At 43.8% G+C, this 26,909-nt stretch overlaps 1 protein-coding gene across 1 annotated transcript in view; it reads left to right on the forward strand.

The window, feature by feature from the left end:
- The window catches only part of CAPN6 (calpain 6), a 325,901-nt gene that overhangs the window by 96,176 nt on the left and 202,816 nt on the right, over positions 1-26,909 (forward strand). The gene's annotated exons all lie outside the window — the stretch shown is intronic.

Here is a 26,909-nt window from a genome sequence, read left to right on the forward strand (position 1 = left end):
CAGCTTCATGGGATGACCCTTGTTTCTAGAATTTTGAGAGAGGGAGAAAAATGTCTCCCTCTCCACATTCTCCACACCATGCATAATTTTGTATCATGTCTCCCATCAGCCTCCTCTTCTCCAAGCTAAGCGATCCCAGCTGATGTAACCTTCCCTCATAGGGGAGATGCTCCAGCCCCTTCATCATTTTAGTTGCCCTTTTCTGCACTTAATATAATGCATTTTATTTTATTTTATTTATAACATTTTTATACCACCCAATAGCCGAAGCTCTCTGGGCGGTTCACAAAAATTAATACCATAATAAAACAACCAATAGGTTAAAAACACAAATACAAAATACAGTATAAAGAGCACAACCAGGATAAAACCACGCAGCAAAAATTGATATAAGATTAAAATGCAGAGTTAGAACAGTAAAATTTAAATTTAAGTTAAAATTAAGTGTTAAAACACTGAGAGAATAAAAAGGTCTTCAGCTGGCGACAAAAGGAGTACAGTGTAGGTGCCAGGTGGACCTCTCTGGGGAGCTCATTTTGATTGATTGATTGATTGATTTTTTAAAATGAATATGTCCGTTTTGGTCTGCATTTTTGGACTGGAGATGGTCATTGCAAAATTTAAGAAGTGCAGACTTCACAGGACATTGGTTTAAAAGGTGCAAAATTAGATAAGTTCAGATTACAAAGGGAAGATCTCTGTAGCACATTTCCCCAAATAGTGCAGAAATGTTAAGCCTGCTTTCTGACTCCATTTGAATGCAACCCTCACTTCTGATTCATAAACAGTTGTGGGCCTGATGGTGGAAACATTAAACTCTAATTAATTAGACAGGGTGGTGCTCTCATCTAGCGTGATGAATATGAAATTACCACTTTATCAACTGCATCAGCTACATTAAGTATTTCGCATAATGCAACATCTTCTGCATGGTTCCCCCATCCTTGGAAGAGGTTCTTTCCTCTCTGTTTGTTAAAAGCAACCCTTTTGATTTATTTATTTATTACATTTTTATACTGCCCAATAGTCGAAGCTCTCTGGGCGATTCACAAAAATTAAAACCATAATAAAACAACCAACAGGTTAAAAGCACAAATACAAAATACAGTATAAAAAGCACAACCAGGATAAAACCATGCAGCAAAATTGATATAAGATTAAAATACAGAGTTAAAACAGTAAAATTTAAATTTAAGTTAAAATTAAGTGTTAAAATACTGAGTGAATAAAAAGTTCTTCAGCTGGCGACGAAAAGAGCACAGTGTAGGTGCCAGACGGACCTCTCTGGGGAGCTCATTCCACAACTGGGGTGCCACAGCGGAGAAAGCCCTCCTCCTAGTTTAACAAAGGAAAAGTCCGTCACCAGTCATCACAATTCGATATATATCAGCACCATGTACATTGATGGTGCTATATAAATAATAATAATAATAATAATAATAATAATAATAATAATAATAATAATAACAACAACTAGTGTGCTTAGAAACATGGCCATGAAGACCATTTATGGGTTGCTGCTCACCTCTGAAACTCCCATTCCATTGCTGATGCTTTACTTCCAGGCCTACGAAAGATGGCATTTTCATTGCTAGAAAAGGAAAGGAACCCCTCGTGCAAGCACTTGAGTCATTGCTGATTCCTAGAGGGACGCCTGCTTTCGCTGACGTTTCCTTGGCAGATTTTGTAGCGGGGTGGTTTGCCATTGCCTTCCCCAGTCGTGGTTCCCTTTCCCCCAGCTAGCTGGGTACTCATTTTACCGACCTCGGAAGGATGGAAGGCTGAGTCAACCTGAGCCGGCTGGCTGAGAACCAGCTTCCGCTGGGATCAAACTCAGGCTGTGGGGAGAGTTTCGGCTGCAGTAACTGCCGCTTACCACTCTGCGCCCCACGAGGCTCTAGGGATTTCATTGCTAGGGATGCAAATATGTCTGTGAGGAGGGTAGGAATTGGTCTCATGAAAGCTGAGATGCAGAGACGCATCCCCAAAGTAGTGTGTGGGGGAACCGATCTTTTCTTGTGCAGGGCCGGTGTCAAAGGTAGGCACGGTTGGGCCTGTGCAAAAGGCCCACACCCCACCAGGGGCCAACTGATAAGCGCTCCCTGGTCTTGCTCCTCCGCTTCACCATTGCCGCCTGATTGTTCACCTGCCTCTTGCTCAGGCCCAGATAACGGTGGTGGTGAGAAGGAGGACAGGAGATGCTATGGCCTACTTGCTCCCTGGGTCTCTGCCTGTCAAGCAAGCAAGCAAGCGGGAGCCAAGATGGGAAAGAGGAGGAGGAGCAAGAGCAGCTGGTGACCATGGTGGTGAGAACATGGAGTCAGTGAAGGAGGGAGTTTGTTGACAGTGCCTTGCCCAAGGGTCCCCTGAAACCGGAAGCTGGCACCATGCAGGTTCTATGGTGGACAGCAGGAGTGTGGAATCTTGGGCCTAGCAGAGTCGAGTCCAGCATGTGGAGTTCTTCCAAGGGCAAGATTTGTCCTCCAAGCCCTGCCTCCCAGTGGAGGCAAAGGCTTCAGTGGCTACTAGTCCTGATGGTTGTGTGCTAACTCCAGTATTTGAGGCAGTACGCCTGTGTGCAGCAGTTGCTGGGGGACATGGGTGGGAGGGTGCTGTTGCATCACATCCTGCTTTGTTGGTCCCTGGCCGATGGCTGGTTGGCCGCTGTGTGAACAGAGTGCTGGACTAGATGGACCCTTGGTCTGATCCAGAATGGCAGTCCTTATGTTCTCATGTTCCCCTTGGAGCAATTACCACTGTTTTCCTTGTGTGCTGCTCCCTCTCCCAACGGAAGGCACCCAGATCAAACTGGAGGACAAGGAGGTGCCCAACATGGCTGGTTCTGGGAGTTATGGCTTCTCCCAGTGCCAGGGGACAGCTAGAGGGACAAAAGGAGGTGACCCAGCCAGGCCTGAGTGGAGTGGTTCTTCTTAGCCACAACTGAGTCCCTATCTTCATGCTGGGAAGGGCACAGAGAAAGGAAAAATGGGCGATGTGATCATCCAGCATACAGAAGACCTGGTGAGGGCAATTCAGCCTGCTCCCTTTCCCCTCACACCTTAACTAGTCCTGCATTTCTGGTGTGGAGGTATTTAGGAGGCTCCCTGCAAAAGCGAAAGGCAGCTGCTTCACCAAAGCAAGACCATCCTCCTCCCCTTCTTCTCAGCCTTCTGCTTGCTTCTCCCTGAGCCATGCCGACCATCATGCGGAGAAGGTGGACCGAGGGATAGACTTGCCCACATTTGAAACACGATCTTCGGAGACGGAAGTTGGCCTGTGATCCTGCAAGTCACCACTGTGTGGCGCTGTTACCTGCTTAGTTTTGATTGGACCTGAAAAGCATAGGGAGATGCATAAAGTAGAAAGGACAACTCAACCTACCGATCATTGCCTGGATATGAGTCAGAAGTGATTTCGGGATTTGATAGAGCCCTGAGCAAATGGGCCATGATCTAATCTTCCTGTGAGTTCATTTCCCTCACCTATTAACCTTCACCTAAGTAGGCGAGGGGTTCTCCCCCTACCCCCCCAACCATTCTGTTCTCTTATGGTTCCTCTCCTTTGCTCTTCCCTGCCATCCACACCCCCTGAGTTCCAGTTTAACTAGGAAGATTTCTAAGATTAACTCAGGCATTGGAGCATACACAGTTTGCTGCAAAACTGCGTCCCTTCAGTTCTCTTGCATCTCGTGACGGAGAGGTGCGCATGGATAAAACAAAAGCAGCAATTTATTTATTTATTTATTTATTACATTTCTATACCGCCCAATAGCCGGAGCTCTCTGGGCGGTTCACAAAAGTTAAAATATCCAAAGTATAAAACAAACAGTATAAAATCATAATATAAAATACAATATAAAAGCTCACCCAGATAAAAACAGCAGCGATGCAAAATTACAAATTTAAAACACGGAGTTAGAATTTATTTATAGACTGTTAAAATGCTGGGAGAATAAAAAGGTCTTCACCTGGCATCTAAAGGCATATAGCGTAGGTGCCAAGCGGACCTCCTTCGGGAGCTCATTCCACAGCCGGGGTGCCACAGCAGAGAAGGCCTTTGTGGTCTTTGAGCTTGCAGTTGGGTTCGCAAAACCAAAACAAAAATGCTTTCATAAAAATATGTATGTTTGAAAAATGTGCATAAAAGAATGCATACTTTTGAGAAGAGGTCCCTCGGTCCTGTGATTCTTGCAGGAGAGCTGCAGCTATCAGTGGCTACTCGTCCTCATGGCTATATGCAACCTCCAGTATGTATCTGAGGCAGTTTGCCTATCAGTGGAGGCTGGTGGCTCTGATATCAGCGCAGTGGTGAATCCACTCCAGTTTTCAGGCATATCCAATCACAACTCTGAAGGTGCAATCCAAGGCACTTCACCGCCCTATTGACATCAGTGCCACCAGCCCCCACTGATGCCTATGTACAGCAGTTGCTGGGGAACATGGGTAGGAGGATGCTGTAGCACTCATGTCCTGCTTGTGGGTCTCCTGTTCACAACTGCTTGGCCACTGCGTGAACAGAATACTGGACTAGACGGACCCTTGGTCTGATCCAGCATCTTCCAAAGGTAGCCTGGCTCTTCCACTCACATCACGCGGAAAGTATTTGGGCAGATCGCTTGCTGCATTTTATTTTCAGGGATAATAATTATGAAACATGGATGCTGGGCCTGGATTCTCCTCCTCCTCCTCCTTCTTAATAAGCGGAGAAGGGAAAATCGTAGGGCCAAAGTTCGTTGTGTGTTTTGCTAATGAGAACCAGGATACAATAACAGCCTTAGTGGAGAGAGGTAAAGGACTCTATCATTACTCTCACCGCCAGCCGCAACAGAATGCTGTAGCAAACCAAACCAGCAGACCGATCTTTGCCACAGTCTCTGGGAATGTAATTCGTACTCGCCCCCTTGAAAAGCAGAGCCCTGTTTCTAATTAAGCTGGGGGTGTGTGTGTGTGTGTGAGAGAGAATGTGTCCAGGAGGCCATTTTTTGTTCTTTCCTTCCCCCCTAAAATAATTAAATGAATTTAAAATGGCAATTTAGCTCCTGCTAAAAGCTTGTATGGGGCGCTTCCCCCTTTTAAAGATTATCTGCTTCTGCAGAATGGTTCAAATCATGGAGGAAGAAAATCATCATCACCACCATTGCCATCATCATCATCACCACCACCATCACCACCATTGAGTTGAATGACTAGGAACTCTGTAAGTGAAGCCTGCATAAGGCATCGGAATGGAAAGCACACTGTGCAGGAAAAGCTGGTGGTTCTGCCTTCAGTGGGGCTGAAATCCATTCCAGTTTGAATCTGAACCAGCTGGAGCCCGAAAGCAGCTTCCCAAGGTGATGAACCGATCTTAGGGGCAGGGATTCAGCATCTCGGACAGCTCTGTTAGAGTTTGGTTGGATTCGGACTGAAACCCGGAGTGGATTCACAGCCCGACTGGCATTGGGGCCACCATCCTTTACTGAGATTAGCTTGCCCCATCCATTGGCCAGAGGAGGAGGAGCTGCAGAAGCTTGCTCTCCCCACCCCCTTCTAGAAAGAACATTCAGCTCCACCGGCTCGTAGTCCCGGGACTGCAGGAGGAAGGGGGGAAGGCACACGCGTGAGCCTCGTCCACCGGCCGAAGGACCAAGAGCCTCAAGGACCATGATCGGCCTGGCCCCAAGTGCATTCTTTTTGCTCAGCATCTCATTCTGGCCCTGGGAAATCGATCTCCCTCCTCTTCCTTTCCCTTTCCCTTCTGTGTGAGTCTTGTCTTTTTAGTTCATAAACCCAATGGCTGGGTCTCATTTTGGATTGGTGTGTGCCAACAATTGCCCGGAAAACAGGATAAAATGCAATGAAATCAATAATAAAAAAATAAAGAAACCACGCCAGGGCGGGACATAGGAAGCCACTTTTCACTGAGAGCATCATCAGACAAGCGTTTTGTAGCACAGCCGTGACCAGCCACGCACGTTCTTCATGGGACATTTAGATGACACAGTGATCCTCCAGCTCCTTCTGCTCTTTTTTCTGTAAAAAATACTCCTTGGATGTATCGCTCTCATGCCCTACTTCCTTGCTTCCTCGTTCATTCGTTCATTCGTTCATCCATTTGTTCGTTCATTCATTCCATTTCTATAGCATGCAATAGCCCTCTGCTCGAGGGTTTCCCAGACACAACTGGCTTGTCACTGTGCAAAATAGGATGCTGGATTAAATTGGCCTTTCACCCAGCATGCTTCTTCCGATGTTCTTATGTGCTTGTGCACACACAGCTACCCACACATATGAGGAATTTTGCACGCCTTGTTATCACTCTAGACACCCTATTGCCATCCAGACACCTAGAATTGCTTGGGATATTGACAGAGCTCTCAGCTCCCACTCAAAAATCCTCCTCTGTGTGTATTTTGATGGCAAACCAGCCTTTGAATGTATTCAGTCAATACTGCATGTTCAACACTGACATTTGGCATTCAGCGATTTAGCAGCAGTCAACGTTTGACAGCGTCTGAAAGCTGACAACTTGCAACTGAAATCAAGACTTGACAGTACCTGACATGTTAACAGTCAATTATTGAGATGACATCGCAATCAACTCTTCTTGACTGTGTCCTGACATTATCTGGTGGCCAATACAATGGCATTTAATAAAAGTTTTTCCAATTATATTCATTAATTTAGCCAATCAAAAATATCCTTGAATAGGTGAAAAGAAATGAAGCACAAACAATTGTTGTCAAATGTTAACTTCTAACATTTGAAAATTCAGCAATTACAGATTCTCCTCCTCAGATGATGATGATGATGGTGATGATGGTCAGCTCTTTAGGTTTTTAGTTTGAGCTTGATTGAGGGCAAATCTACACTATGCAACGTCTTGTGAATTTCCACAGTTTCAGTATACTTGAGAGAATTGCTCATTTTTTGTTGCTATTGGGTTGGATCCAGATGTAGTCACTGTTAGAGTAGACCCATTGAAATCAACCAGACTTAAGTAAGTGACTACTAACTCAAGTCCCAATGATTCTCATTAAATTTCTCTAAGTGTGACTAAGGTCTTAGCTAGACCTAAGGTTTATCCCGGGATCGCCCCGGGATCGTCCCGGCCTGCTTCCGGGATATCCGGTGTGTCATTTACATGAACAGGGATGACCCCGGGACGATCCCGGGATAAACCTTAGGTCTAGCTAAGGCCTCAGTCCCATCCAACCCAGCTAAGAATTTACCATAAGACTTCAGAGAGCCTTCAACCAAGGTTGGAAGGTGGTTCCTCAAGATCTGCTTCATGAATTCATGGCCGGGGTGGGTCAAGCTCAGTTTTCATTCCAAGCAAACACATTATTCGCTTTGCAGCTTCCCAGCTGATGTTGAATGGGGATTGATGGACAAGAGGGTAAGTCCCAGAATTATTGTTACTGCTTAATGTAAAAGATGCAGCTCAAAATCCTTTGGGACAATCTCCTGCAGAAGCCACATTGAGACTAATAAGAGCTGCTCAAGAACATGGTAGTATTCTAGACCAGCTCCCATCAATTGCAATGGGTTTTCCACAGGTAAGTACTTCCTGGGGGATTATGTGGTTAACAACTGCAATAGATTCTCTGCCTGGAAAGAGCCACTGCATAAGAGGTCAGCATTGCAAAGGAAATTGTCTACATCTGGTACCCTTTGTCGCCAAGGCAACATCACATTCATCTGTACACTTTCCTGTCTCATCAGAAAATTTGACCATAAGGGTATTTCTTGTTGGCTGTAGATGTTCTGATGGCGGCGTTCATTATTACAAGCAATGTTACCAAATAAGCAAAGCTTGTTGTTCATGTGATACATCAAGCTGAGATCCAGAACTAATTAATTGGGACCCCTTATCCACCGTGCTTCAAAAGTGTTTCCGTCTGGACTGGGCATGAGCTGAGGCTCTGCCTTTAGCCATAATTACCTTTTCAAAAAGCAAAAACAAAACAAAACACCCCACTAATATTATCCAAAGCACATTAAATAGAACCAAAGGGAAGCAAGTTAGAATAACTCTGAGGTACACGTTATAAATGCATTGCCAAATGCTGCATAGAACAGGCACATAGTTTAGGGTTCTACATCATTTGTTCCCCATAGAAGACAAAATTCTACAACGTTGTCATCAGCAAAGCATTTATTTATTTATTACATTTCTATACCGCCCAATAGTGGGAGCTCTCTGGGCGGTTCACAAAAATTAAAACCGTTCAAAGTATAAAACAGCAGTATAAAACCATAATATAAAATACAATATAAAAGCTCAACCACATAAAAACAGCAGCAATGCAAAATTACAAATTTAAAACACCAAGTTAAAATTTATTTATAGACTGTTAAAATGCTGGGAGAATAAAAAGGTCTTCACCTGGCATCTAAAGGCATATAGCGTAGGTGACAAGCGAACCTCCTTAGGGAGCTCATTCCACAGCTGGGGTGCCACAGCAGAGAAGGCCCTCCTCCTGGTAGCCACCTGCTTCACTTTCTTTGGCAGGGGCTCATGGAGAAGGACCCCTGAGGATGACCTTAGGGTCCGGGCAGGTACATATGGGAGGAGGCGTTCCTTCAGATAGCCTGGCCCCAAGCCATTTAGGGTTTTAATGCCAGCACTTTGAATCGGGCCCGGACCTGGACTGGCAGCCAATGAAGCTGGAAAAGGACTGGCATGATGTGATCTTGTCGGCATGTGTAAATCTTAAATTAACTGGTTGAAACCAAGAGGTTGCATTGTCCCAGAGTTCCATCCATTCACTATTTTCCAGGGATGAATGGATCACGGGCTGTGGGTCCATGATCCATTGGAGTGAATTGGAGTGAATTATAGCTATTGCTGCATGGAAGACATTGGAAGATGTTAGCTTCAACTAACCAAAGGCCTGTTGCTTCTAGTGCACCTTAGTCACAACTAGCTCTGGCTGGATCAGGGCCACTGAGGGAAGGCAGTGGAAGCTGGTGAGTCTGGTGTTGGTGGTCTGGTGAATCTGCTCTGGGTTTCAGTCAGAACTAGTCAGAATTCTACAGGAGCTATCCAACGTGCTGAACCCTATCACCTACACAGTGGGATGCAGTTACGCTCTTCTGTCGCTGCCATTCATGCCTATAGGATTTAAGCAGGAGAACGTCCCTGCCTGGATTGGTCCAGGAAAGATTTTCCTCCTGCAGTTTTGTGTCCATGCCCTTCTTTTGATGTATAGACAGAAAGAGATGGAGCCATAAGCTAAGCTGACTCATTATAGGGAACTAATCTTTACATCTCTGGCAGCTGATCAGCCTTTCTTAGGCTGCCATCCAGCATGCTGTTACAGTCACTTAAGCCCCATTGATCTTAACTGTACAATGAATTGCAGCCTTGGGGTTTATTTGATTACAATGGGTGGCTTTGGTTACCATGTCGATTATCACGACTTCCTTTTTTTTATGTACCACCAAGCTTGTACATGCACACAGGATCAAATATGTCTTTTCTAGTGCGCCCCCCGGAACTTACATTGAGATATCACCACACTGAACAAATGGAAATAACTCCTTTAAATGTAGGTCTCTATATGAGAACATAAGAAGAGCCTGCCTGCATCAGACCACAGGTCCATCCAGGGATGTCAGAGGACTCCGTCCAAGGGGTGAAGGTCGCGGAGGTATCATCAGCTCAGACCCCCTGACTTCAGCTCGCTTTCCCTCGAGGTGACCCGAGTTGGTCCAGTTTGCGGATTTTTGATATTGGACAAATTGCAGCTGTGATTCCCATAACTGGAGCTACTTTGGACTGTAATTTGGGTCATCTGCACAAATTGCAGCCAGATTTTGTGAAAGTTGTTCCTATTTACACCTTTATTTATTTGTTTTTTTTAAAAAACCAAATAAATTCCTGGATTTTGGGAAGAAACCCTTGGCTTGGCTCACAAATGCAAGCTGAGTCAAGGAAATCTGGTGAGGCCTCAAAGGGACAGATTTTCCCAGTGATGAACACCCCTACATCCATCTAGTCCAAATCCTGCTAAGGATGGGTGAGACAAGCAATAATGTGTATAAAATATGCATACATTAAAAAAAATCCATACAAAAAGCATACATTGAGGCAGGGTGGGGAAATCAATGAAATAATATGTAACTCGGCAGTAGAGTAGCAATATTGCATGGAAAGGGACCCTGGTTCGGTCCCCATCACCCCCAGTGGGGACTAGAAAAGAATCCTGCCTGAAATCATGAACAGCCGCTGCCAGTCCGTGTTAGCAGTACTGGCCTACATCACTCGGGATGATGTAGCTTCCTATATTCCACCTTCTTTGCATGAAAAACTTCCCAAGTTCAATCCTTGGGCATCTCCAGGTAAAACGGAAGGATGCCCAGCTTTACCTGGAGATACCCAGGTAAAGTAGGAATGTCAGAGAAATCTTATTTTGGGTATGTGTGTGTGGATGTCAACAAGTTTTCCTAGGTTTGCCTCCCACCCCCGGATTTTGTTTCAGTTCCCCTCTGCAGCCCTCGACTCAATCTATGTCAAATTGAGCCAGTTCATGGGTTTTCTGGGCAGTTTGCACACACTCCCAGAGGTTCCACTATTTGTACAAATCCCTGACTTGGCTCCATACCTTTCACCTTTGGCCAACCGTCTTTTGCCTTTCATCCTAGGCACCACTGGAACGCAGCCTCTGAAAGCTTTTCTGAAGTGGAGTCCATCCCTTCAGCTGAAACCGGTTCCATACCTCGGATATAATAGATCAGTTGGGACCCAGCACTTAAAGAAACAAGTTGTCTCTGACCTGGGACCTGTCCAGGGTACTGAAGAACCTGCATTTGTCCAGCCTTGCTCACTGTTGTGGTGGCACAGTTTTGGAAGGCAAGAAGCCATCATGATGGCCTCCATAGCCACGGCCCCAAGAAGGATCTATATTCGTGCCCCCAGGATCTCTCTCTCTCTCTCTCTCTTGAAAAGAGCTAACATTCTGGTTAAAACTCTATCATATAACCCACAGATATCCAAAACTAACCAACCACTAACAAAATCTCATGCTTAGATTTACAGATCATGCCAATTGCATTCCTAAGTCTAGTTATCGAGGAGTAAGCCCCATGGAACTCAGCAGTGGATTGCAGAGGTTCAGTCTATACAAATGTGCTGTGCTTTAGTAAGAAGGCCTCTTCAGCCAGGTAAACCTTTTAATTAGTAATGTAAACTATTTGAAGGAACGCCTCCTCCCATATGTACCTACCCGGACCTTAAGATCATCTACAGGGGCCCTTCTCTGTGAGCCCCTGCCAAAGGAAGTGAGGCAGGTGGCTACTAGGAGGACGGCTTTCTCTGCTGTGGCACCCCGGTTGTGGAATGAGCTCCCCAGAGAGGTCCGCCTGGCACCTACACTGTACTCCTTTTGTCACCAGCTGAAGACCTTTTTATTCACTCAGTATTTTAACACTTAATTTTAACTTAAATTATACTGTTTTAACTCTGTATTTTAACCTTATACCAATTTTGCTGCGTGGTTTTATCCTGGTTGTGCTTTTTATATTGTATTTTGTATTTGTGTTTTTTAACTTGTTGGTTGTTTTATGATGGTTTTAATTTTTGTGAACCGCCCAGAGAGCTTCGGCTATTGGGTGGTATAAAAATGTAATATATAAATAAATAAATAAATAAATAACTACCTCATGAAGAGGTGGTACATTTAAACTGGTATGGTGAAGTAGGACCTCCATCAAAGAAAAGGAGAGAAATAAACAGACTCTGCTTCATCGTACCCCTCATTCTCTGGCTTATTGTATGCTAATGAGTCCCAAACAATAGCAAAACATGAAAGACTTATTATCACCTCATTCATTTGCCAGAGCAAGGAATCAAGTATCCTGACCCTCTGGCAGACAGTGCCTGCAAAACTGCTCTAAATAAATAAATAAATAATCCCTGCATTCCCTCTCCACTACACCATTGCTCTTGATTTCTAATATCATCCCCTGACCTTCAAGTGGAGGCTATCCCCACATGGTAGCCTCCACGTCTGGATGTCTGCTCCAAACCAGGGCTTCATCCAGACTTCTGTGGGCTCATCTTAGCTGCTCAGAATGTACAAAGTGTACCAATTCCATATTTATTTCATAGCACTACTGAATGTATGTGTGAGTAGGCTTTTGCAGAGGTGTATTGGTAAATGGATGGAGTGATTACATAACTCTATTGTAACCCTAGACACCACCACACCAGCTTTCCCCCCATCCTGTCTCCCCAACTGCCTCCAAACCCTGAAATAAATGATAGGAATTTGTTAGAACTTTCGAAACAATGAACTGAAACTCAGTTCTGCTTTGAAATTCGCACTTTTCCAAATTTTGGCATCAGAGTTCTCTGATCCAAAGAAAGCACAGAGAAATTCACATTGTTAGAGGAAAGTGCAGAAAGGAATGTGCATATTAGTGAAAATAACATTTGAAAATGCATTCTCTTAGGGAAATTGCTTGCACACTAGGCAAAACTGCACACAAATAGGTGGGTATAAGGGAAGAAAGGCACACAAATGCATATAAATTTTCAGGCAAACTTTAAAAAAATGCACACAGACATGCATAGATTTTTTTCCACAAATATGTGGGTATAGGGAAAATGTGCAAAGAGATTTTCAGGCACACTTTAAAAAAAAGAAAACTTGAAATCTGAGATGAAGTCAATTAAAGCCTGGGAAAATTGAGAAATGGAGTGAAAACCAAATTAACAGATTTATCCATCCCTACTACATGAATCAGGTAGGGGAAGGCCTGCATGTGGTCTTCTGGGGAAGAATTAGCAGGGGATGAAGGTTGAAGCATGCTTCTCTAGAAACTTGAGTACCCCGTTCCCCAAATATCATTAATTGGTCTATGTGCTTCTGGGTTAAGGGTGTGCATGCAAGGAAACCTTGAGTTTCATAATGTTTTCCAAATCCTCATCAAAGCTCATTCCAATCTTGTGTCCATATCAGATTGCAATCTTTTTTTCCCCCGCAAGAAAAAATTCTGTGTATGTTTAGGCGTATTTTTCCAATTGTGCCCATCAATTACGCAGATCTTGCAAACGTTTGCATTTTCTCCCATTGCTTAAAGATGTGCATAGTCTTCAAAAGAATGCATTTTTTCATGCACATTTTTCAAAAGTATGCCTATTTTCGAACACTTTTGGGGGGCCTGTGAATCACATTGCAAGCTCAGAAATGTATAAACTTTGACTGCAGATTGTGGTCAGGTTCAGGTTCAGGTTCAGTCCGGAAGGTGCAAATTAGGTAAATCCTGATAAAAAAAATGAACCAGAATGAAATTTATTTATTTATTTATTGAACTTCTATACCATGCAATCGCTGAAGCTCTCTGGATGGTTCACAAAAATAAAAACCATCAAGTACAGATCAAGGTATAAAACAAACCACACCATCAAAAACACAATATAAAAGTACAATATAAAAGCACAACCAGGATATAACTGAGCAGCAATGCAGATATTTATACCGATTTAAAATACAGCTTTAAAACAGCAAAGTTAAAAGACTAAGATGGTAAACTGTTAAAATACTGGGAAAATAAAAAGGTCTTCACCTGGCGTCTAAAGGAGTACAACATAGGTGCCAGGTGAACCTCTCTAGGGAGCTCATTTCACAGCCATGGTGCCACAGCTGAGAAGGCCCTCCTCCTGGTAGCCACTTGCCTCACTTCCTTCGGCAGGGGCTCACAGAGAAGGACCCCTGAAGATGATCTTAGGGTCCAGGCAGGTACATACGGGAGGAGGCATTCTTTCACATAACCTGGCCACAAGCCGTTTAGGGCTTTGAAAGTTAGTCCCAGAACTTTGAATTGAGCCTGGGCTTGGACTGGCAGCCAGTGAAGCTGGAAAAGGACTGGCATAATGTGGACATGCATCTCTAGTTTGGGTAAAGTGTGTCTACAGGATAGGTGATTCTCAGGCTCCCAGATGCACGCTGCCTGGTTGGGAATGACTGAGATCTTATATCTGTTTTTGAGCCAGTTTGGTTTATTTTTCTTCCATTACTGCATGGAATTCAGCTGGAATAAAAACCAGATGTATTCACCATGTTGTGTTGTTGCCTAGCTTGAAGTCGAACTGAATGGCAACTGGGGGCCAATTTAGTGTAGGGGGGGCAGTTCTGATGGAACGTCCACATTTTTCTGAACACCCCTCCCCCTTTGCTTCCTCCATTGATTACATCAGTGAATGGGTTTGCAAGGCTATTTCGCTTTGCCTTTTGTTTCAGCCTAGTACCTAGAGTCACCACTTCCTCTCTTTGCTGTTTGCTAAAAAAATTTTTTTTTTTCCAGAGGGAGGGATTGCAGATGGAAACTGAATTCATTGGTTAAACATCACTTATGTGTAAATTTAACTCTGTATGCTTCCAGAGAGATAAAAACAAACAAACAAACAAAAGAACCCCCCCCCAAATGAACGATCTCATCAAAAGCAAAATCGATCAAGAGGAAAAAGCACCCTGCCTTACATTGTTAGAAATTTTGAGGATTCCATCCCCCCTTAGTCATTATATTTTCCCACCTTTGCATTTAAACGGAGAGGCATCGTTATCTATTGCATCCCTGATAAATGGTGTGGGTGTGGGTGTGCACGCCGCGTGGGTGTGAGTAGAACAATGGGCTAGGAGCAAGAACAATTATTGGCAATTTTGGCAGAGCAATTCTGCAACGGTTGCATTAGGCGACTGCTTGCAAGAATAAATGAGAAATAAAACAAGGGATTCTGAATGGGGTAAAAGCAGGGTTGCAGTTTACTGCTCCCTGAAGTCTGTGGTTTGGTGATTGGTACAGGACGTCGGAGCGGTCTTGGCTTCTCAGCTGTTCTTGCCGGTAAAAGGAGGATGGGCTATGCAAGTCGAACTGCAATTATTCCTAGTATGTACCCTGACAGCCGGGTGTTTTGCACACAGCAGCTGAGCTCAGCCAGAATCTACACACTCACCCTCTCGCCACTTGATTACTCATCTCCTGCCTGCAGACAGGTTTCCTCAGGGCCTCACTGCTATCCTGGGGTAGGTCTGCACCCATTTTCTCCAGCTGAGGACCTGCATTGATTCAGCCCTGCAAGATCTTTTGCAAGATCAGCTGAAACTCAAGTGTGTCGCTTCCAGAATTCTGGCTTAAAAAAATTAAATAAATCCACAAAATTCTGCAATGAATGCATTCTGTGATCGGAACGGATTTCAGAGATGTATGAGTGGACATTGGTTGCAGATGTGATCTTGCAGCCTTAACAGTCTCCTTAATTTCTTTTTATTTTCTCCCTCTTCCCTCCCCATCCCCTTTTCCTTGTGTGTCATGTCCTTTTTAGCATGTAAGTCTGAGGGCAGAGACTGTCTTCTTTACTGATCAATTGTAAGCCACTCCGAGAACCTTTTAGGCTGAGGGATAAAAATACTCTAAATTAAATAAATAAATAAATAAAATATCAGTTGGGAAAGTGCCCTGTTTTAACTGGCCATTTTGTGGCCAGGAGTGGCTGGGATAAAGTATTAGGATATTTAATGGGGCAGGTTTGTAGTGGGCACTGGGAGAAGATTAAGGCCATATTAAGTCTGGCGAGGCCATATTTTGCTGATTCTCACATCCCTAATGTTCATTGCGTACAAAATCCCAAAGGAGATGGAACTGAACACTGGAAAGCTCTACCTTTCCTTTTCATCAAACCCAGGTGAGGCAGTGGCTGTTCTGAACCAGTGCCTGGGCACGGTAATGGACTGGATGAGGGCTAATAAACTGAAACTCAATCCAGACAAGACGGAGGTACTGTTAGCGGGTGGTTCATCTGTCCGGCGAGGTGATGTTTGCCCTGTCCTGGACGGGGTTGCACTCCCCCTAAAGGATCGGGTCCGTAGTTTGGGGGTGCTCTTGGATCCAGAACTGTCACTTGAGGCACAGGTGAACTCAGTGGCAAAGAGCACCTTTTATCAGCTTAGGCTGATATACCAACTGCGCCCTTATCTGGACAGAGATAGCCTAGCTACAGTTATCCATGCTCCGATAACCTCTCGTTTGGATTACTGCAATGCATTATACGTGGGGCTGCCTTTGAAAACCGTCCGGAAACTTCAACTGGTACAAAACAGGGCAGCACGGTTACTAACAGGGACTGGCCAACGAGACCACATCACGCCAGTCCTTTTCCAGCTTCATTGGCTGCCAGTCCAGGTCCGGGCCCGATTCAAAGTGCTGGTATTAACATTTAAAGCCCTAAACGGCTTGGGGCCATGTTATCTGAAGGAACGCCTCCTCCTGTATGTACCTGCCTGGACACTAAGGTCATCCTCAGGGGTCCTTCTCCGCGAGCCCCTGCCAAAGGAAGTGAGGCAGGTGGCTACCAGGAGGAGGGCCTTCTCTGCTGTGGCACCCCAGCTGTGAAATGAGCTCCCTAAGGAGGTTCACTTGTCACCTACGCTATATGCCTTTAGATGCCAGGTGAAGACCTTTTTATTCTCCCAGCATTTTAACAGTCTATAAATAAATTTTAACTTGGTGTTTTAAATTTGTAATTTTGCATTGCTGCTGTTTTTATCTGGTTGAGCTTTTATATTCTATTTTATATTATGGTTTTATACTGTTGTTTTATACTTTGAATGTTTTTAATTTTTGTGAACCGCCCAGAGAGCTCCGGCTATTGGGCGGTATAGAAATGTAATAAATAAATAAATAAAACTGGCAAGTTCAAATTTTCCACCACACAACGAGTGACAAAGCCCTCCTTATACTTGTGAAGTTGTACTACATCAGGGCTATTGTATTTTTGGAGACATCTACTCCTCACGATGAGAGTTGTTATGACTCAGGACGTATCATGGTTTATCTCATTTTTTAAAAAAAATTAGTCATTAGTGATGAATCATGAATCTATGTGCTCAGGAATGTGCTAAAAATAAAGTCCTCACCCCAGGCGCGCAGAAACTGAGCTGCCTACAGCATTTGTGGGTTAGTTGCACAGTCATTTGGTTTGCATAGTAGCTGGGAGATAGAATTTTCCCATAGTCACCACTGTGCCTTCCTGAGCTTGAGTTTGCCGTTCCAGAACCCAACAGAACATCAGCAACAAGGAAGCCTCAGCTCCTTGCCTGTTGTAGAAATTAGCACAAGGAGGTGGAGAACCTCCATAACCTCCATTTTTGCAAGGAATGGTTCAAGGAATGAATCATGTTTACTCGTGAGGAGCTGGGACAAAACTGGGACAGCCGCCCACACCTCCCGTGGTCTCGGGACGATCTCGAGACCGTGGGAAAAGTCAGGGTTAAAGCCTTCCCAGTTATCCCGGGGAAATGGAGGGATCATCCCTACCTGCCCCTGGGATCCCCTGTGCTTCATGTTTAATAGGATGATCCTGGGGTGATCCCTGGGATTAGGCCATGTGTAGACATGCGAGTCTCTCTGCTACTTTTCTGAGGCCTTAGCTAGACCTAAGGTTTATCCCGGGGTCGTCCTTGCCTGCTCCCGGGATCCCTTGTGTGTCATTTACATGAACAGGGATGACCCCGGGACGATCCCGGGATAAACCTTAGGTCTAGCTAAGGCCTTAGTCAAGAATAACATGGGGAAGGGAAAGTAAAGGAAGGCTACATAACCCCCAAAACAAGAAATGCCTCCTCCTCCCCCTCCCCCTTTAGAAAATGTAGCTACCTTTGAATCTCCTACTCATCTTGACATATGTTTCCTACTCATCTTTCTCCACTGTGGCACCACGGTTGTGGAATGAGCTCCCCAGAGAGGTCCGCCTGGCGCCTACACTGTACTCCTTTTGTCGCCAGCTGAAGACCTTTTTAGTCTCTCAGTATTTTAACACTTAATTTTAACTTAAATTTAAATTTTACTGTTTTAACTCTGTATTTTAATCTTATATCAATTTTGTTGCGTGGTTTATCCTGGTTGTGCTTTTTATACTGTATTTTGTATTTGTGCTTTTAACCTGTTGGTTGTTTTATTATGGTTTTGATTTTTGTGAACCGCCCAGAGAGCTTCAGCTATTCACTATGCACAGCAATACTCAAGGGGGAAGAAAGGAATGTTTCGAAGATTTATTATGAAAAGTTAAGGGAGTGGGGAAAGAATTACCAGGGAAATCTACAGGTTCCTCTTGGAAATTAATGACAGTTAATGAAAATTGGGGAGGAAAGATCTAGGGCAGGTAATTCCTTTGAATATCAGTAACTGTATTTGGAATGCAAAAATAATTAAGTATTAATGGAAAGGCAAATTTAAACAAGGATGACACAAATTTGATTATTAATTCTTTAAAATACAACAATACAGAATTAACAAAAACACCAACATAATAACTGTCTGTCCTGAATCTCCTGCTAATAATTTCCACGGGATGACCCCTACATTCTAGTATGACATAAGTACATAAGGAGAGCCATGCTGGATCAGACCAAGGTCCATCTAACCCAGCATTTTGTTCACATAGTAGCCAATCAGCTATTGGTTGGGCAAAAAGGTATGGTTCCCCACAAGCAGAACATGAGCGCAACAACACATTTTTACCCATGACTCATCTTCCCCAACAACTGGTGTACATTGGCTTTCTGCCTCTGGTACTGGACATAGGATATAACCATCAGGACTAGTAGCCATTGATAGCTGTCTCCTCTGAGAATTTATCCAACCCCCTTTTAAAGCCATCTCAATTGGTGGCCATCACTACGTCATGTTAAAGTCAATGACATAGTTTAACTATGCACTGTAGGAAGAAGTGCCATTGTTTAGATATCGGGGGGGGGGGGAATATTACAATAAAACATTAAAGATATGTCAGGCCATGATATTCCACTTGAAGTATGGTTAATATTATTAGATTACTTAGGTGATGAAATATATAGGGACGGGAGAATCTGTCAGTTTCACTTTTACCTGCATTTGATTTTGTTAAATCTCTTCTTCTTCTTTTTTGTCTCCTGAATATGAACTTTACCAAATATTTGTAAATTCTTATAAAAAATGAATTGAAATGGAATTCTCACCAGTGAAAACAGCTATTCCCAGCATGGAGAGGAACGTGTTGTAACTGCCTGCAACTTAGCAGCTAAAGATGTTAGAAAAATAGAGGTAAGCACTAATTAGCGATGTGTGCATTTTGTTAAACCTGACCTTCCTGTGTTTCATGGAATGTCAGGCATAGAAACATAGTATCATAGAATAGCAGAGTTGGAAGGGCCTATAAGGTCATCAAGTCCAACCCCCTGCTCAATGCAGGAATCCACCCTAAAGCATCCCTGACAGATGGTTGTCCAGCTGCCTCTTGAATGCCTCTTGTGTGGGAGAGCCCACAACCTCCCTAGGTAACTGGTTCCATTGTCGTACTGCTCTAACAGTCAGGAAGTTTTTCCTGATGTCCAGCTGGAATTTGGCTTCCTGTAACTTCACCCCGTTATTCCGTGTCCTGCACTCTGGGAGGATCGAGAAGAGATCCTGGCTCTCCTCTGTGTGACAACCTTTTAAGTATTTGAAGAGTGCTATCATGTCTCCCCACAATCTTCTCTTCTCCAGGCTAAACATTCCCAGTTCTTTCAGTCTCTTTCATAGGGCCCTTTCATAGGGCTTTGTTTCCAGACCCCTGAGCATCCTGGTTGCCCTCCTTTGAACACGCTCCAGCTTGTCTGCATCCTTCTTGAATTGAGGAGACCAGAACTGGATGCAATACTCTAGTTGAGGCCTAGCCAGGGCCGAATAGAGAGGAACCAGTACCTCACGTGATTTGGAAGCTATACTTCTATTAATGCAGCCCAAAATAGCATTGGCCTTTCTTGCAGCCATATCGCACTGTTGGCTCATATTCAGCTTGTGACCTACAACAGTTCCAAGATCCTTCTCGTTTGTAGGATTATAAGGCAACTTTCATCCTGTTATCTGTTTATTGACGGAATCGAACTTTATTCCAGAGATGTATCCACAGGCTGCATTCATAGAAATCCAAACTCATTTGAATCTATTGCTGATTTCTGCCACATCCCTATCACTAACCTGAGTAGAAACGAGCTAATCACCAAGACAGGGGTTTAAGCCCAGACATTTACAGCTAAGCACTCAAAATCTTAAGCCTAAATGGACAAATCTGTTAGTTTCGGTTTCCCGAGAAAGGAACGTGCTATTGACCAGCAGCTGAAGGACCTTCTCCCTTCAAAGAAAAGGTGGGATTTTTTATTCAGTGTAAAGTATGATTGCCTATTTTGAAGTTATATGTGAATTCATTCAATTTATTACATCAAGTAATCAGTAAAAGTTAGATGCTTAATTAAACAAAAGTTCTTGAATAAGTTAGTAGCCCTCTTTATAGGGCACACAGTGTTTGTGAACTGAATCTATGCCTATTACAAAAATCCACCCATTCAGGGTCTCTTCTAATATTTTTGCCAATTGTTTTACTAGTTTAAAATCCTCTCTCTCTCTCTCTCTCTCTCTGGCCCCCTTTCACCCCTGGAATCTATTTCCTGAGAATACAGAGTGAAGCAGAGTTGGTGTGTGTGTGTGTGCGTGCGTGCGTGCGTGCATGCGTATAGATGTTGCATCTGGTAGAAATTATGTAGCACTCCTTTAAGTGAAACCACTGCAGATAGCCTGTTACCATAATCCCATAAATCTGCCTTGCCCAACCTGGTGTTTTGAACAACATCTCCCATAATCCCTAGCCAGCATGGGCAATAATGGGAGTGGTAGTCCAACCCACCTGGAGAGCACCAGGTTAGGGACGGTTGCCATATGTAATCAGAAATATTTCAGCCCAAAATAAGGAACGTACTATGGCCATTATCCCACAATGGTGACCGATGATATCAAGTAACTGGCAGGTCCATGCTAGGTGGGGAATATCTCGCTTGATCCCTTTTGATGGCTTTCATGGAATTTTCTTCCCAATTATTTGAAATGTAATCAGAAAATGATCCTTTAGTGTTATAGCATATCTAGTAACAGTTTTGTGAGAGATCATGTATTTGGTAGATATTTTCAAATTTCACAGCATCATATAGGGAATTATTACAGCCTTAGCGCTCAAAACTCTTTCTTCTCAACCTTAAACAATGTGGATGAATGGCAAATTCACTCGTTTTTCCAAGTTGGGCAGATTCCACAGACCTGTGGACAGGCTTATTTTTTTTCCAGAACTGTATGCAAATTTAGTCAAACAAAAATCTGAAAAAGTATTAAAACTGATCAACTGAAAAATGCACATTTCTTCTCAAAGCATGAAAATGTGTATTTTGGGGAGCTTTACATATTTTCGAAACTGCAGATTTTTGGAACTGCACACTTGCATAACTGCACACTTTCCAATGTAAATGCAAGTTGAGGAAATTGAGAAAAATCAGACTCCATCAATGAGCAGATAATGGAACAAAAGATACCTGACAATCTTGGAAACACAATTGGAAGGGCTTCAACAAAATCTGTTCATCTTTCATTGCCACGTCTTTCTTCTGACAGGCTCCCTACATATCACTTCATGCATCCATCCTTATTAAAAAAAATCATCATAATAAAAAAGTTGCAAAACTGCTCTGGGGAGTGATGTGTACGTGTCGTGTGTGCTAGCCATGTATCTTTGGAGGTGTGTCAACCAGTTCTGGATGGGGTTACACCCCCTCAAAAGACTACGTTCACAGCTTGGGGGTGCTTCTGGATCCATCACTCCAAATGACAGCCCAGATAGACGCGACGGCCAGGAGTGCCTACTATCAGCTTTGGCTGATATGCCATCTGCGCCCCTTCCTAGAGTTAGAAGACCTAAAGATGGTAGTGCATGCACTGGTAACTTTGAGGCTCGACTTTTGCAATGTGCTCTCCATAGGAGTACCTTTGTGCCTAGTCCAGAAACTTCAACTAGTTCAAAATATGGCAGCCTGTTTGGTCACTGGTACATCTAGGGGTGATCACATTACAGAAGTCTTAAAATCTCTTCACTGGCTGCCCATTAGTTTCCGGGCGAGGTATAAAGTGTTGGTTATCACCTTTAAAGCCCTACATGGTTTAGGTCCAGGCTACCTGCAGGATCGCCCCACACACTCAGGTCCTCTGGGGAGAATCTACTTCAGTCAGCAAAGACTAGGCTGACAACCATTACCCAGAGGACCTTCTCTTCTGCTGCTCCCAGACTGTGGAATAGCCTGCTGGAGGAGACTCGTCAGCCTGATGTTTTTTTAGCATTCAAGAAAGCTATCAAGACTCATCTTGTTCGGCAGGGCTATCCAATAGAATTTTTGGATACTTTTAGTATGCTTTTAGGATGTTTTTAACAGTGTATACCATGTTTTTAATCAGTATTTTACGTATTTTATGCTTGCTGTTGTTCCCCGCCTTGATCCAATCGGAGAGGCAAGTAAGAAATATATTGTTGTTGTTGTTGTTGTTGTTGTGGCTTCAGCTGACCAGAACAAATTCATTACGAACCAAAGATCATTATTTGCAATAGCTGATTTTCAAATTAGACAGAATTATGTATATACCGTATGTGATGGATGTTGTTTGACTGATTCTCTAATGTGGATTTGTTTGGGGTTTTCTCCTCTTTTTCTTCTCCATTCTTGTGATGACCTTTGGGTTTTAAGCAAATAAAGATTGAGCTTAGGCATGTTAGCCAGTTGGCACTCACGCTGGCTGGCTTGTCTCCATTTCAGACTACCCATGCTGGAAGCTTACAGGATGAGTATTTCAGAACTTGCCCCAAGAAAGGAAAAAGGTACATTTATATTGAACTGCCCTCCCCGCTGTTCTAAAAACATTTTTATACTGGCTGTTCTAAAACATTTTTATGTGGCCTTGAAACACACAATGCAAGCTTCGTATCCCCCATAATTGGTGTCATCTGAAAACCTACAATTCCTGCAGCATCTCTGTGCCACACAAACAATAGACGAGGAGAATCCTCTGGGGGTCCTTGATGTTTTCACTGGGCTTTCATAAACGCAAATTGCAGAAGAGTGAAGAATCTTGTTAGCTTCTCAGAGTTATCTTCTAAACCTCTGACCTTATGGAGACAAATCCCCCAAGCTGAGCATGAGCTAAGTACAAAGACAAGTCATCACTTAGAAGAGCTGTCACAACGATATTTATTTTTCATGTAATAAATGTGCTCCTCTCTGGTGAGGAACCACAATGTTCTCTCTCAGAGAAGTGCCTCTGTTTGCAATGATATCCAATAATAAAAAGGTGAGATGCATGATGTTGAGTAAACCAGGGCCTCAGGTAGGGAAGTTGGAGAAATAGAACTCCACAATGGATTCTAATGAATTTGGATTTCTATGATTCTGACCTGCAGGTGCTGCAGCAGACCGGCTTTTCCTAGTCACACTGATTCTGTTGACTTTTGGATAATTCTTTTTTTAAAAACAACATCATCATCATCATCATCTGCTGGTCATGTTCATATCGCAGGAAGGATATGGGTTGAAGGCACTGCAGTAGAGGCTGGTAGCTCCGATGTCAGTGGGGCAGTGAATCCATTCCGGGTTTCAGTCAAAACCTGTCAGAACTGGTTATGCAGTCTTCACCTACCAAGGTGCAAAGGTGAAGCCTGCATAAGGCATCAGAACGGGAAGCACGCTGTGCAATGGAGGCTACTGGATCCAATTCAGTGCAGCTGAAATCCATTCCAGGTTTTAGTCAGAACCAGCCGGAATGCAAAAGGAACTATCCAAGGTGCTGAACCCAGCTTAAGGGATAGGGTTCAGCACCTTGGCTAGGTCCTTTAAAGTTCTGAGTGAAACCCGGAGCGGATTTGCCACCTCACTGAGATTGGAGCCATCAGACTCCACTGAGGCAGCACCTTGGCTAAGACCACCTAGAGCAGGGTTGGAGAACCCTTTTCAGCTCAAAGGGGAAATTCAGTTTTGGAGGTGCTCTCAAAGGTTGCATTCTGATGGTGAATGAGCCCATAACTGAAAGGGTGGGGCCGAAAGACAAAGAATACTACCATGGATTAGCTTCAAGCTCTTCCTGCCACTTACAAAACCATAGGAGAGGCAGTTCAACCTTGCAGACAGAGAGAAAGCCGTGGAAAAGTCAGGTGATCGTTGAACAATCAGTGGTCAAGGGAAAGAAGAAGAGGACTTGGTCCTCTGGGGAAACCTGGGAACCAGATTTGGAGCTGAGGATGTCCATCAGGCCTAAGGTTCCTCAGCTCTGACCTTGTGAGGTTGCGTGGCTGCAATGAGATTCGAACCAGGGACCTCCCAGAGGGCACCTTATAACCGGCTCTCTTTCCATCTCCGTTTTCAAACTCAAGAGATAAATCTCTTGAGCACGGCAGCAACATCTTCAGCCAGATTTAATTGCGAAGGGAAAATCACTGACTCGTTGCTACTGCTTGGAGTATTTCCTTCGGTTAGGCCAGGTAATTGAATTCAATGAGCTAAATTTAACCCACCTTTCAAAATAATAATGATATCTAAATGAATTTATTGATGGGAGGAAAGTGGATGCATTCTTAGATGCTCTGATGCTGACCATGTCTGAAATGATTAAGTTGATGGCTTCACCGAGACCCTTTTCCTCCTATGCCCAGCACGAAGTGCTGTAATCGGGGACAACGTCATTGTTGAGGAACATGGCTAGAATCTCAGCAGGCAACAGACTAGCCTACAGGAGACTGGAGCTAGACACTGACAGCACTCTTCCAGAGAGCTGCATCTCATAACCATCAAACATGAGCTGGCTCAAGGGTAGATACGTTCGTTGTTTAGAAACGTATGCAGATGTTGCCTTTCTGAGCATAGCTCATGCAATTCACCTTATTATCTAGATCTATATTTATAGCTATATTAGTGGAGGCTGGTGGATCTGATGTCAGTGGGGCAGTGTATCCACTCTGGGTTTATTTATATTTTTATACTGCCCAATAGCCGAAACTCTCTGGGCGATTCACAAAAATTAAAACCATGAAGAATACAACCAAAAAACCAACAGTCTAAAAACACAAATGCAAAATACAATTTAACAAGCACAACCAGGATAAAACCACACAGCAGAAATTGATACAGGTTAAAATGCAGAATTAAAGCATAAAAGTTTAAGTTTAAGTTAAATTAGGTGTTAAAATACTGAGAAAATAAAAAAGGTCTTCAGCTGGTGACGAAAGGAGTACAGTGTAGGCACCAGGCAGACCTCTCTGGGGAGCTCGTTCCACAGCCAGGGTGCCACAGCAGAGAAGGCCCTCCTCCTAGTAGCCACCCTCCTCACTTCCTTTAGCAGGGGCTCACAGAGAAGGGCCCCTGTAGATGATCTTAAGGTCCGGGCAGGTACATATGGGAGGAGGCGTTCCTTCAAATAACCTGGTCCCAAACCGTTTAGGGCTTTAAATGTCAGTCGGAACCAGCCATAATTCTAAAAGAGCTTTCCAGGTTGCTTCTGCATGCTGATCACGGATTTAAAGAGTTATAGTTCCAAAGGATACTGGGTGGGTTGCCCACCCTGAAACAGCAGGTCTACAGGTCTATCAGAAATAAGTCACACTGAGTTTACTGGGCCTCAGACTCAGGTAAGTAGGCATAGGATTGCAGTTTAAATAATCATTGTCCCCTATCCGCAGTAGTCTTTTTGTTCCTAAATTAAGAGTCCCAAATACTGAAGACTTTCTTCATAGCCTTTCCTCGAGTGTTCAGATTGGCCTTGGAGGCTTTGCTTGGAGTCCTTCCATAAGATCAATCTAGTTTGTGGGCATGAGAGATAGGGCCTTTTCTGTGGTGGCTCCCGGATTTTGGAACTCCCTCCCTTACTGAGCTGTGTTTGAGCCTGACATTACATGCCCTTAAAGGGGCTTTAAAAACAAATGGTTAGAGCTGATGGGAGTTGTAGTCCCAAACATCTGTCAGGTACCAGATCACTTTTCTTGGGACTATTTGCTGACTGAAAACATGTCTATCCTGTGTAATCCTCCAACAGGATAAGAGGTGTTTTCCCTTTAAAAAATGGTGTGGAGAAACTGAACAGAGATGAATTTCTCTCTCTCCCATAATTCTATAATCAGGGTTCATCCAATGAGTAACATCTAACATAAGTCCGACATAGAGTAGACCCACTGGAATGGAATGGAAGTTGAGTTAGGAACATAGGAAGCTGCCTTATAGTGAGTCAGACCATTGGTCCATGTAGTCTAGTCTTGTCAACACAGACTGGCAGCAGCGGCTTTCCAGGGTTTCAGAAAGGAGTTTTTCCAGCCCTACCTGGAGAAACCGGGGAAGTTCTGCATGCAAAGCAGATGCTTCTACCTCTGAGGTATGGCCCCTCCCTGTAGCTTAACTAGCTTAAGTTCCATTGCTTTTAATGAGTCTACTCTAAGTAGGACTTACATTGGATTATACCCAATGAAACTGATTGGCTGCAGATTCAGGGCATTGTAAAAAGAAGTACTTCTTCACATTAAAAATATATGCACATGCAAAGACCCATTAGCCCTGATGGTTGCAAAAAGGATTAGGCAAATTCATAGGGGAGATGGATATTGATGGCAACTACTAGCCATTATGGCTATATGGAACCTCCATATGCAGGAGCATCATGCCTCATCGCAATACTAGTTGCTGGGGACAATCATAGAAACATAGAATAGTGGAGTTGGAAGGGGCCTATAAGGCCATCGAGTCCAACCCCCTGCTCAGTGCGGGAATCCACCTTAAAGCATACTTCTACCAGAGCACATCCCTTTCTTACTTATGCCTTTGAGCCATTGCATTCTACCCACAATTAAGGATGTGTGAGGACTTCATTCAGTACACATTTTTAAGTAGAGCAACAACCTGATTCTAACTTCTTAGGTTATTGGGCTTTCTCTGCTGTGGCACCCCGGCTGTGGAATGAGCTCCCTAGAAAGGTTCGCCTGGCACCGATGTTATATTATTTTCGACGCCTTCTAACTCTCCCAGTATTTTAACAGTTTATCATAGTCTTTTAACCTTGCTGTAA

This window comes from Elgaria multicarinata, chromosome 15, assembly GCF_023053635.1.
Source record: "Elgaria multicarinata webbii isolate HBS135686 ecotype San Diego chromosome 15, rElgMul1.1.pri, whole genome shotgun sequence".
In the NCBI taxonomy this organism is placed as follows: Eukaryota; Metazoa; Chordata; class Lepidosauria; order Squamata; family Anguidae; genus Elgaria; species Elgaria multicarinata.